Source organism: Lissotriton helveticus, chromosome 11, assembly GCF_964261635.1.
Source record: "Lissotriton helveticus chromosome 11, aLisHel1.1, whole genome shotgun sequence".
In the NCBI taxonomy this organism is placed as follows: domain Eukaryota; kingdom Metazoa; phylum Chordata; class Amphibia; order Caudata; family Salamandridae; genus Lissotriton; species Lissotriton helveticus.
Window position 1 is genome coordinate 251,840,635 of NC_136072.1, and position 12,160 is coordinate 251,852,794.

At 44.8% G+C, this 12,160-nt stretch overlaps 1 protein-coding gene across 1 annotated transcript in view; it reads right to left on the reverse strand.

The window, feature by feature from the left end:
* The window catches only part of LOC144790774 (uncharacterized), a 297,756-nt gene that overhangs the window by 256,943 nt on the left and 28,653 nt on the right, over window positions 1-12,160 (reverse strand). The window lies entirely within an intron of this gene.

Genomic DNA, 12,160 nt, shown 5'->3' on the forward strand with positions numbered 1-12,160 from the left:
CCCACACCGAAGGGCCCACAGCCCTGATGGAAGACCTCCACTTCAAGATACAGACTAACCTGTCCACCACCCTTCGGGCACCCTCATCTACAGACTCCTCAGACCCCGGGCACCCTTCTCTGACTCCATCACCAACATCATCAGTGCAAGCCATTACCACCACTGACTAGACTCTGCTGGGACACCTCAACTTCCACCTCTACAACCTCCAAGACTCCTACTCCACCACCCTCCTGGACAACATCCACAATATTGGACTCAAACAGATCGTACCAATGCACTCAGCGGGACACACCCTCGTCCCCATCTTCACGGCAGGAAACCCCATCATCTTCAGACACACCTCTGAACTCCCTTGACGGGCCATTGTTGCATCCACTTCACCTCAAAACCAACAAGACCCGTAAACCGCCTCACCAGCTGCAGTGCAGGAATTGGAACAAGATCTCCAACTCACCAACACCCTCAGAAGCTCCTCTCCAACCACCACAGATGACGACCCAACTACCGCCACAGTAACCTACACAACTGGATCACTGACTGTGCCAACCCCATCACCCCCACAAAAAAACATCCTTTCCCCATACCAAGAATGCCAGCTGGTTCTCCACCAAACTACAAGAATGTAGACAAACCTGCAGACGCCTTGAAAAGCTATGGAGGAGCTCCAAAACCACAAATGACTTTGACAGCTTCAAAGCAGCCACCACCGCACACCTCAAACTCATTAGACACTCAAGGAAAAAAACACTCTAGGAAAGAATCTCCACCCACGCACACAAATGCAAGGAACTCTTCAGCATCATCAAAGAGTTTGACCAACCCAACAGTAAGACTACAGACATCCCACCGTCTCAGGACCTCTACGACAGACTCAGCAAATTCTTCCATCTCAAAATCAGGACCATCTACGACAATTTAGATGACAACAAACTCCATGCGGAACCCACATCCGCCATCCCCTACAACATGCAGCTGACTCTCGACTGCTGGACCGCCTTCAGCACTGAAGACACCCTGAAGACTATGATGTCAAACCACTCCGGGGCCTTCACGGACCCCTGTCTCCACCACATCATACATCTATGATGTCTGATGTGCAGACATCATAGATCCAAGCTTTATTAAATCTTTAACCGCTTCTTTGGGACCACCTCCTTCCCCGACGACTGGAAACACGCCAAGTTCAATCCTCCCCTGAAATAACCCTTGGTGGACCCCACCGACCTCAAGAACTATAGACCGATCTCCTTAGGAGAAACTGTTCCCCTCATCCTCCTGGACATCTCTGCTGCCTTCGACACAGTCTCACGCCATACCCTAGCCTGCAGACTCCAAGACGCAGGTATCCGGAACAAGGCCCTTGACTGGATCTGCTCATTCCACTCCAGCAGAACACAGCAGGTCAGACTCCCCCCTTTTCTCTCGGAACCCACTATGACCACCTGCGGAATCTCGCAAGGATCCTCCATTAGCCCCACCCTGTTCAGCTACTACATGGTCCTGCTCGTATCCATCGCCAGATAACACAGACTCAATATCGTATCGTACGCCTACGACACCCAACTCATCCTCTCCCTATACCGCGATCCCAACATCTCCAAACACAACTTTCAAGAAGGAATGGAAACAGTTGCCAAGTGGGTGAAGAACAGCTGCCTACAACTAAACACGGACAAAACCAAAGTACTCATCATGGGTCCGCGGGCGCCGGGTACGACACCTGGTGGCTTCCTGCCCTCGGGAACCCACCCTCCCCCACGCAGCATACTTGCAACCTCAGAATCATCTTGGACTCCGAACTCAAGACGGATGCCAGATCAACGCTGTCACCTCTTTCTTCTACCACTCCCTCCGCCTCCTCCGAAAGACCTTCAAATGGACTCCCCTCATACACAGGAAAACAGTTACTCGCGTCCTCATCACCAGCAGTCTGGACTACGGCAACGCACTCTAAAATCAACAAAAACCTCACCCCAAACTCTAGAGTATCCAGAACGCTGCTGCTAGGAGAGTCCTTAACCTACTGCGCCACTGCCACACCAGCCAACTCCTATGGACACTACACTGTCTCCCCGTCAAGAATCAGTCAGTCAATCAATCAATAAATCAGGACATTTGTAAAGCGCACTACTCACCTGTGAGGGTCTCAAGGTGCTGGGGGGGGGGGGGGGTGCTGCTACTGTTCGAACAGACAGGTCTTGAGTAGCCTCCTGAAGGTTAGTAGGTCTTCGGTCTGCCGTAGGAGGATGGGGAGGGTACTTGGCGGCAAGGTAGGAGAATTATCTGCTGCCAGTCGTCGTTCTCCTGATGCGAGGGACGGTGGCGAGGGAAAGGTCTTCAAGGAAATGCCCAGTGGAGAAGAGAATCACCTTCAAGCTCCTCGACCACGCCCATAAAGCCCTCCACAACACCGGACCAGCGTACATGAACCATTGCCTCTCGTTCCACACACCCCAAAGATTCCTCCGCTCAGCCCAGCTTTCTCTTTCAACAGTACCACGTATCACAAAGACCAGAACAGGAGGACGCTCCTTCCCCTTCCTTGTGGCTAAGGCATGAAACACCCACCCTCTCCACCTCCGACAGACACCATAAATTGCCAAGCTCTCAAGACCTGGATCTTCACTGAAGCACCGTAACACCCTGAAACCGGGCACCAACCCCCCCCCCCCCACCCCCAGCACATTGAGACCCTTTCGGGTCAGTAGTCGTGCTTAACAAACCCTTGATTGATTGATTGATCAATACTAATTCTGATATCTTCTGAAATATCAGCACAGTTCATTTTTTTTGTGTGTTAAAAAAAATCCAACCCCCTCTACTCTTCCATGGATGCTCAATAAATTCACTTTGTAGTCAGAGAAAGAAAAGTAAACAAAAAGCTTTCTCCGCAGAGTCAGCTTGACATTTGATCTCTGTCTTTGAAGGCACAAAAATGTGACAAGATAAGAACAAGCTTTAAAGGCCTAGAGAAAGCAAATTTGTTGAAGAATACAATAAACAAGGTTTTGGTAATGGGAGGGACAAACTCAAGCTTGGAACCCTAAAGCAAATAAAGCCTGTAAATAGAAAACCATAAAAAGTGAGTTACAAACCACAAAGTCAATGGTAGGCAACAGGCTGATTGCATTCCTAGGTCATCTTTCTGAATGTCACCAAGATGTCTTTAGCAGCTGTGCTGTCTGGTAGACTTTGACCTAAAAACAGCCTTCAAGGAAATGCCCAGTCTGTCTTGCCGTGCCTATGTGAGTTATGAATGGTAGGCTATCAGGCCAAAGAGAATTTATTTGAGATTACACAGCTGCCTCATTTATGGAGAAATTAAAGTTCTTTGTTAATCTATATTTTTGGCTGTAATCATAACCCCTCGGGAACCTCTCTCAAATAGAAAAAACTATTTTGGGACAGGGGACAAACTATTTAAATCTAAAATAGGCCCTCACTGTTTTGTTAACTTCTCCTTTCTTATATGGTGCTGGAACTTTTGAGTGGTCCCCCCTGGCAGTCATTTCAAAAATGGTGTTGAAGAAATAAATCTTACGTCATTGTTCAGTGTGTTGAAGTCCATGTAGGTCCCAGCATTGGCTCAAGTACCTACAAGAGAGTGTTGCATGATTTAATTAGTGATATTGTTGCTTTTGGATGAACAAAGAATGGTCTTCCCCTTCCTCTCCGAAGATCTCTGAATACATGCATAAATGAATAAGTACACGCATACATACATGCATACATATTACTCTGTAGTATTCCAGAAAGGAGATAATACATTTATTTTGTGGCGGACAGAGGTTTAAAACAATAGTCCACAATGTAAACTGACAAGAGCTCATGAAATGTTCCAATAACAATCTAAGAGTATTCCATGATGTCACTGACTAAAATTAGTTCTTGTGTGCGTGAGATATGGGTACATATTAACTAGGTAAAGAATCTCTCTAAGCATAGTATTCTTTATCTGAGATCTGAATATGCTGTCCATGCAATGGCATCATGCCAGACAGGTTTGGAAAACAATTTACAGTTACAACAGGTAGAAGATAGAAGGAATAAGATATCTACATTGAAATATTGCACAGGGCACAAAATGTTTGTATTGCTGATGTAAAAGAATCCTATGGATTCAACTAAATACTGGATACTACCAGTCATGCCTATAATGTGGTATGCTTTTATTGAGTAGATTTCTGTTTAATTTCCCCAAAGATCAATATAGGCTACTGCAGTCTGCAACTGATTACATTAATACATGCAAAAGAGGCAGTTTATTGGATCTGGCTTTACACTAGTCATTCTCAGATCACGTTATAGGGTGAGTATCCTAAACTGAGTACTACAATCTGTAGGAACATTGTCAGTGGCTGTTTAAAAAGTAACCCCAATGGTACTACTTATTATGAAATTCTTGACATTCTTCTTCATCTGATTGTAATGTGGCACACTATAAAGGCGACAGTTCCCCCAAGATATTTGACTTGAATTGGAGCTCATACTGTTCAACTAAGGAATTTTTGGTGGACACAGTTGCAACAAAAAGTTCTGTTTCTCTAAATATGGTCCCTGGGGCGGCTCTGTCTGGCCATAATAATGTTTCAGTAGGTTTTTCTGGTGTACCGGTTGTAAGCCCATTCCAAAACCTTTTGCATTGACCATCAGTCATTTCACTGTGGACTCGCCATTCATGCTGACATCTAATTGTGGGGAAAATTTGATGGGTTTGGATTTATTGAAAAAGTTGCATGCCACAATTTGTTGTTCCCCAGCAGATGTCTCAATGACAATGGGTCCGGATATGGTGAGCGCTAAGCAGTGTCTGTCCAAAGATGCGTCCCTTCCTGTTGAAGTTAAAGATCTTTCACCCACTCTGTGGGCAACAGGTAACACAGATGTGGGATTGTTGCAGATACGCGCTAAGCATGGTGCCATTTTACCTTGTATCCCTCTATATAAAATACCGCAGACAGGAGAGCGACCCTTATTGCAGATCGTGCAGGATTTGATTGGGAAGGGAGTGGTTGAGTAGACCACTGCTAATATTTGCAATAGCCCTAATCTTCCAATTCTTAAAAGGGCACCCCGAAGTTCCACTGATGATTATGAAGATGTTCATCGTTTTGTGATCGATTTGCGTGAAGTTAATAAAACTGTGATTTACCAGTTTCCAGTGGTTCCTGACATCACCACTCTTTTGAGAATGATTCCCTCTTCTGCTAAATTATTTTCTGTCATTGATTTGAAAAATGCATTCTTCAGTATTCCTATTCATTGTGATAGCAGATATCTGTTTAGGTTCACTCTAGCTGGTAGAAGTTTTAGGTTCTGTCGCGCTAGTCAAGGCTATACAGAAAGTCTGAGTATCTACAGTCAGGCACTGAAAGGTCAGTTGGATTCTTTGTTGCTACCCACAGGTAATGTATTGCTACAGTACATTGATGACTTGCTCATCTCTTCTGACACAGCACAAGGTTTTAGGGACAGTACAGTTAAGTTGTTGTTGCATTTGGCATACCATGGACATAAAGTTTCCCTTTCTACAGTTCAGTATTGTCGACAGGAGGTCACCTATTTAGGTCACCCACTGTCGAAGGAGGGTAGGAGACTGACTCCTGAGCGCATCAGTATCATTGTTAAAATGCCCATTCCACAGACTCAGTAAGATATGCGCGCTTTCATAGGTATCACTTCCTACTGTAGGCAGTAGATACCTAACTACTCCTTACTAACCAAACCCCTGCTTGCACTAACCGCTAAAGATGTGCATGAGCCCCTGCCCTGGACACCTGAATGTCAGAAGTCTTTTGAGCATTTAAAGGCTGCACTTTGTTTGGCTCCTGTGCTTGGCACACCTAACTATAGCAAGCCGTTTGTGTTATACGTCGATGAGACGGCTGATTGTGCGCTTTCTGTTTTAACACAAAAATTTGGAGATAAGCAACGGCTGTGTGCTTATTTCTCTACTTTGAACCTGGTGGCTGGGTAAATGGCGCACACTCCAATCTGGTAAACAGTTGTCCGTAGAAAGTACAATTATTTGAATATGGTGCTTCAGGAGGAGGTAGAGCCACCTAATCAACCTCAAAAGGGAGTAGACAAACAGAAGTCTTCTTCTCAGTTAAATTCAAAATAGGCTCCAAGTACTCCACAATTAAATCACAAGTATATTGTCATATGTTAATGTCCAATGTCTTTTATTCAGACATACTCTCTTATTCCTTGAACAATTCTTCTGTACATATTCTTGGTCAACAACAGCTTCATACCAACACGTGTTTTGTCCATTTAGTTAAACAGGACTTCATCAGGGCTTAGTTTATAATTATCAGTGTCCTAATTTCAGTCATCAAGAGACACTCCATGTACAATATCTAAATATCACAGTACTTGGCCTTATTCAGTTGAAATTCCAGTGTAGTATAGTGTATTAAAATACCTCCGCAGTCGATAGGTATAGTACTCCCATCTCATATGAAATTCACAACACCGGATTTTCGTATGAGATGGGAGTACTCTATCGCAGCTGTGGCTGCCTCAATAAGGCAATCAGTTGGACTCGTACTTGATATTGATCTCACGGTCATGGTACCCCATGCTGCGGATACTCTTGAATAAAACAAAGACACAGTACCTCACTAGTGCACATCTGACTTGCTATGAATTAACCCTGTTTGCAAAACACATCACGATTAAAGAATGTGCCACTCTGAATCCTGCCACGTTACTGCCCCTCCCTTCTGAGAGTGATGACATTGATATACATGATTGTATCTTCCAGGCGGAGGAGGAGACGAAGGGACGTGTAGACTTGACTGATGTTCCCTTATCTGACCCGCAAGGGGAACTATATGTTGATGGCTCTTGTTTTAATTACCAGATGGCACTACAACTGCTGCTTATGCTATCTCCACATTGCGTACAGTCATAGAGACATCATGATTCCCGTATCAGACAGCCCAAGCAGCTGAGTTAGCCGCCCTTGTCCGAGCTTGTGAACTGAGCGAGAGACTGGTTGTCAATATTTATGCTGACAGCCAGTATCGTTTTTCGCGCCAGACGCGCACAAGAACCCGTTTGAAACACAAGAGAAACGCTAACGCGTATAATAATTCCGAGTTCGAACCAGACACACAAGAATAACACCTATGGTCCCGGATGAAGGGCAAGTAGCCCGAAATGCATCGGACTCAATATGTGTTATTGCTACTTTTAACATCGTTCAATGAACTTTATAATTGAAGAAGAGATGTTTTTAAACTTTATTCACAAATACAGAATAAGACTTTATTCAAACAAAACGTTGTATGAATTTTTTCCTTGTAATTTGCTGAAATAGACCTCAGAGTGGAGCGCCAGGGAATGCTTTCAATATCTATTGGAGGCACTTTTTTCATGTTTGAAAATGCACCATAGGGTGAAGGATACGCCTGGTTAAGAATGGAAATGGCTGATTTCCAATGGTTTAACACCTCTGAGTACTTCTAATCTTTCCGAGGTCAAAATCTTACTGAAGATAAGCCGATACCTGTGTCAGTGGTCAACACGACAGCTAGTTTTTGTGCCCAGCGTACAGGTAAGATAAAGTTGGGGGAGAGTAGATGTAATTTTACTTATAGCTGATTGCAAATAATAGTCCACCTTTGATCCTGCCCCATAATGTCTATTTTGTTTGTGGGTCACAAGCTCACATCTGGCTCCCGAGGGGATGGTCGGGTACATGTAATCTCTCCTTCCTTCTGCCCCCTGTATATGTTGCCCTGTCTAATTATCATTAAAATCCTCAGCTGCAACGTAGAAGTACCTTCCTGCCCAGAGCCAAAAGGGTTGTTGACACAAAGGATATAGATCAGACATACACCACCGCACAGCAATTTGGAGATGCTATGACGGGCATGCTACCTTTTTTGAGTCCCATGGCTAATAGACTTCCAATTCGTCAATTAACAAGCGTTGTTGAAGGGGTTATCAAAACAACTGCTGGGATAATAACAAATATCACTGCTGAGCTCCAGGCTATGAGATTAGTCACTTTGCAGAACATGATGGTGTTAGACGTTAAACTTGCAGATAGAGGAGTGGCCTGTCACGTCATTGGAAGTAGCTGTTGTGTTTATATCCCTGATAACGCTCCCAATGCTTATTAAGCTATACAAATATTACATAGAATATCAGCTGAGATACACCAAGAAACAGGCACTTGGACTCTGTCGCGGTGGTTTTGGAACATGCTAACATCCTGGGTTTGGAAGATCCTCATTTTCTTGGCTGTGGTTGCTGGTATCATCTTTACATGTTGCTTCTGCATACAATGTCTCCCAGATTGTTGCTCCCATTATGTCAATATCCTCATTCCCAAACAGAAAATGTCAATTCATGATACTAATGCCGCAAATGATACAAAAGGATATTGACAATTTGATGCAGATTGATGAAGTTATATTTGAGGCTACATCTTTACTTGCAGTCTCTCATCCCTGATACTGACTACATGACCTGCTCTTAATACTGATGCTCCTTTGTCCTTAGAAATGTGATGTTTTCTGTGATCATTTCATAAAAATTGTTAGCTCATGCTAAAAGAAGGCTCTGTTGGAATGAAAATGTGTTTGTTACTTTGTCTGCGTATTATTCTATTTAAGCTAGCATTCCCAGCACCATTTTATGTTTGGGTGCCATTTTGGACCATGATCGATACTAATCTTTAATTTCTTCATGAGACACAACCTGTGGGGAATTTTGTTTCCCTAGGTTGGTCTTTGCTTTGCTAATGAATACACTGCTCTTATTAGTGCAAACCTTTCCCACTAGATAGAGGCCTTCTCCCACTAGTCTAGTGGTGGGCACGGACAGAGTGACCTTGGGTAGGAGATAGTGTGTGCCCTGCCTTAGAATTGAAACCTATCCTTCTGTACTTCTTTGTTTAACTGGATCTGCCTGGAAAATTCCATTATGGGTGTGCTTTCATTGGTTCTGAATTGTACATAATGTATCTCCATGTTTGCGGATGTCAGTGCCTCTGCAGCAATCTTAAGAGACTGGGCTCCGCTAAAGTGTATCTAAATAAATATATTTCGTTTGTATTCTCTACTGTTTGATGATTCTACATTTGTATGGAAGGCTGAGAAGTGGTAGCAAGTGACCCAGGTGACCCTAATCAGGTCACTTCCTTCAGAAGGCCATGTGCGATGAGTTTGGTGTAACTTACAAGTTCACCACATCCTATCATCCCCAAACCAGTGGTCTTTTAGAGAGATTCAACAAGACCTTAAAGGGCATCATTATGGACCTGCCTGAATCCATGAGCCATAAGTGGGATGTCCTCTTGCCATGCTTTTTCTTTGCATATAGGGAGGTGCCACCGAAAGGAATAGGGTGCAGTCCCTTTGAAACTCCACAATGACCACCCTGTTAGGGGACCTGTGAGCCTTGTCAGGGAGGGGGGGATGGGAGCAAGTTCCCAGAACCCACCCCCCATCTGGATGTAGTCAGCTACATGCTTGCTCTCCACAACTAGATGCATCACATCTGGAAAAAAGGCAAAAAGTAATTTGGATGCCATTCAAGAAGTCATAAAGCTCTGGTATGACCCGAAGGCTACTCTGGTGAAGTCTCAGCCTGGCCAGAAAGTATGGGTCATGGAAGAAGTTGAACCCAGGGCTCTTCAGGACTGCTGCATCAGCCCATATGACATAAAGGAATTAAATGGGGAGTCCACCAACTAGGTAGACCTCCAGACCCCCAGGAACACCATAAGGGTGCCCTATGTGAACCACCTAAAGTCTCACTATGGGAGGTCAGAAGTGAGCATGCTCCTGGTGACAGATGAGGGAGTGGAAGAGGATAGTGGGTCTCTCCCTGACCTCCTCTCTGCACAGAAACATGATGGGTCAGTGGAGTGTGTCAACTTCTTTCCACTCTGACCCCAGAATAGCAGAGTGACTATTGCAAGCTATGGGATAGTTTGTGTCGCTGTTCTCACTATCCCCTGAACTCACATACCTCCACGATATTGACACAGGTGACAACTTACTTGTGTAAAACAACATTTACAGGTTGTCAGGCAGGGTGAGGGTCAGCATCAAGGGGGAAGTCTCCAAGAAGTTGACATTAGGGGTGATTTGGCAATCCAACACTCCCTGGTCCAGCCCTATGGGTCTGGTACCAAAGACTGCCCCACTGGGTGCAACACCAGAACTCTGGTTCTGTGTGGACTACCGAGGACTCAATTCCGTCACCAGGACTAATGCACACCCTATCCCAAGAGCTAATGAACACAATGACAGGCTGGGCGCTGCCGATTTCCTCCGTGTTTTTGATTTGACCTCAGGCTAGTGGCAGAACGCTCTGACTGAGTGGGTTAAAGAGGGGTCAGGATTCTCAATCCCAGAAGTCCATTTTCAATTTTGGGTGATGCCCTTTGGCTTGAAGCATGCTTTCCAAAGGTTGGTTGACAGGGTCCTGGCTGGTAAGGAGGCCTTTTGTGCTACAGACTTAGACAATATTGCTGATCTACAGTTCCAGCTGGGAGGAAACCCATGCATAACTTCATGAGATGCTTCAGGCCCTGCAACAGGCAGCTTCACCATCAAAGCCTGTAAGTGCCATATTATGCAGATTCGTGATCTGGACAGAGGTTTGTCAGAGAGCATGATACCCTCAAAGAAGCCATATGTACAGCACCCGTACTCAAGGCACCTAATTTCTCCAAACAATTCATAATGTAGACGGATGCTTCAGAGCATGGAATAGGGGAGGTTTTAGCACAGTTGAAGAGGGCCTAGTACAACACATAGCATTAATTTGCAGGATGCTATTACCATGGGAACAGAGATGGCTTGCAACTGATAGAGAAGCTTTAGCTGTGGTCTGGGCCCTAAAGAAGTTGAGGCCATTCATGTTTGGGAATCACTTCCTGGTTGTCACACACACAGTCCCTCAGATGCCTCATGCAGATGAGGGCTGACAATCCCAAACTACAGGGAATGGACTTTATAGTGGAACACCGCATGGGGCCAGATTATACGAATGCTGATGGTCTCTCCAGGTTTTTCCGCCATAGCGATGACAATTCCCAGGGGGGGGGGCTTGGGTAGCTCACCACACACTTTAAACTGGAGGGGGGCACGTGTTAGACCAGAGAGCCTTAGGTGGGTCTTACCTCCGACATTTTGTCTTCCTCCTCCATATTTTCTGACCGCGTTTTTCTTGCCTTATGACTATGAGCGCTTTAGCACTGCTAACCAGTGCTAAAGTGCATGTACTCTCTCCCTTAAACATGGTAACATTGAATCATCCCAATATGACATATTTAATTTAATTAGAAGTCCCTAGTAAAGTGCACAACATATGCCCAGGACCTGCACACTAAATGCTAATAGTGGGAAGCAGCACATATTGACCCACCCACTTAAGTAGCCCACTAACCATGGCTCAGGCCTGCCACTGCAGTGCCTGTGTGTGTGCAGTTTACACTCTCATGTAGACATGGCAAGATAAACCTCTTGCCAGGCCCAAACCTTTCGTTTTTTGTACATATAGGTCACCCCTAAGATATGCCCTGAACATCCCTGAGGGGCAGGGTGCAATGTATTTAAAACGCAGAGCATGTACTTTTGGATTTTACATGTCCTGATAGTGAAAAAATCTTACATTGGTTTTATTTACTGCTGCAAGACCTATCTCTCCCACAGGATAACATTGGGATCACCTTATTCCATTGTCAAAGTGTGATTGGTAATTTCCAAATGTGAACAGATACACTTTCCAAGTTTGGTGTCTCTGGGATTCTAAATTAAAATCCTAACTTATCGTGAAGTCGGATTTTAAATTACAATTCTGAAAATGACATTTAAAGAAAGTTGATATTTTCTTACTTTAACCAGTTGATGCATTCTGCCTGTCTTTGAGCACATGTCTGGGGTGGGTGACAGTTGGGCTTTGTGTAGTCCCCCTAGACAGCCACACACTATGGGAGTTTAGGTGTGACTTGATGGGCAATCCTGGAAGGATGGGAGGGAGGAGCTGGACACATCCTCACTTACACCTGAATAGACTGTGTCCTATCACCACTCAAAAGGCTGTATACCCTCCCCCTGTAGTGAGTATGTAGCCAGGATGGAAAGGCCTCTGTGCGCTTCAACTGGGTGTATTTGAACTCTCCCTCACT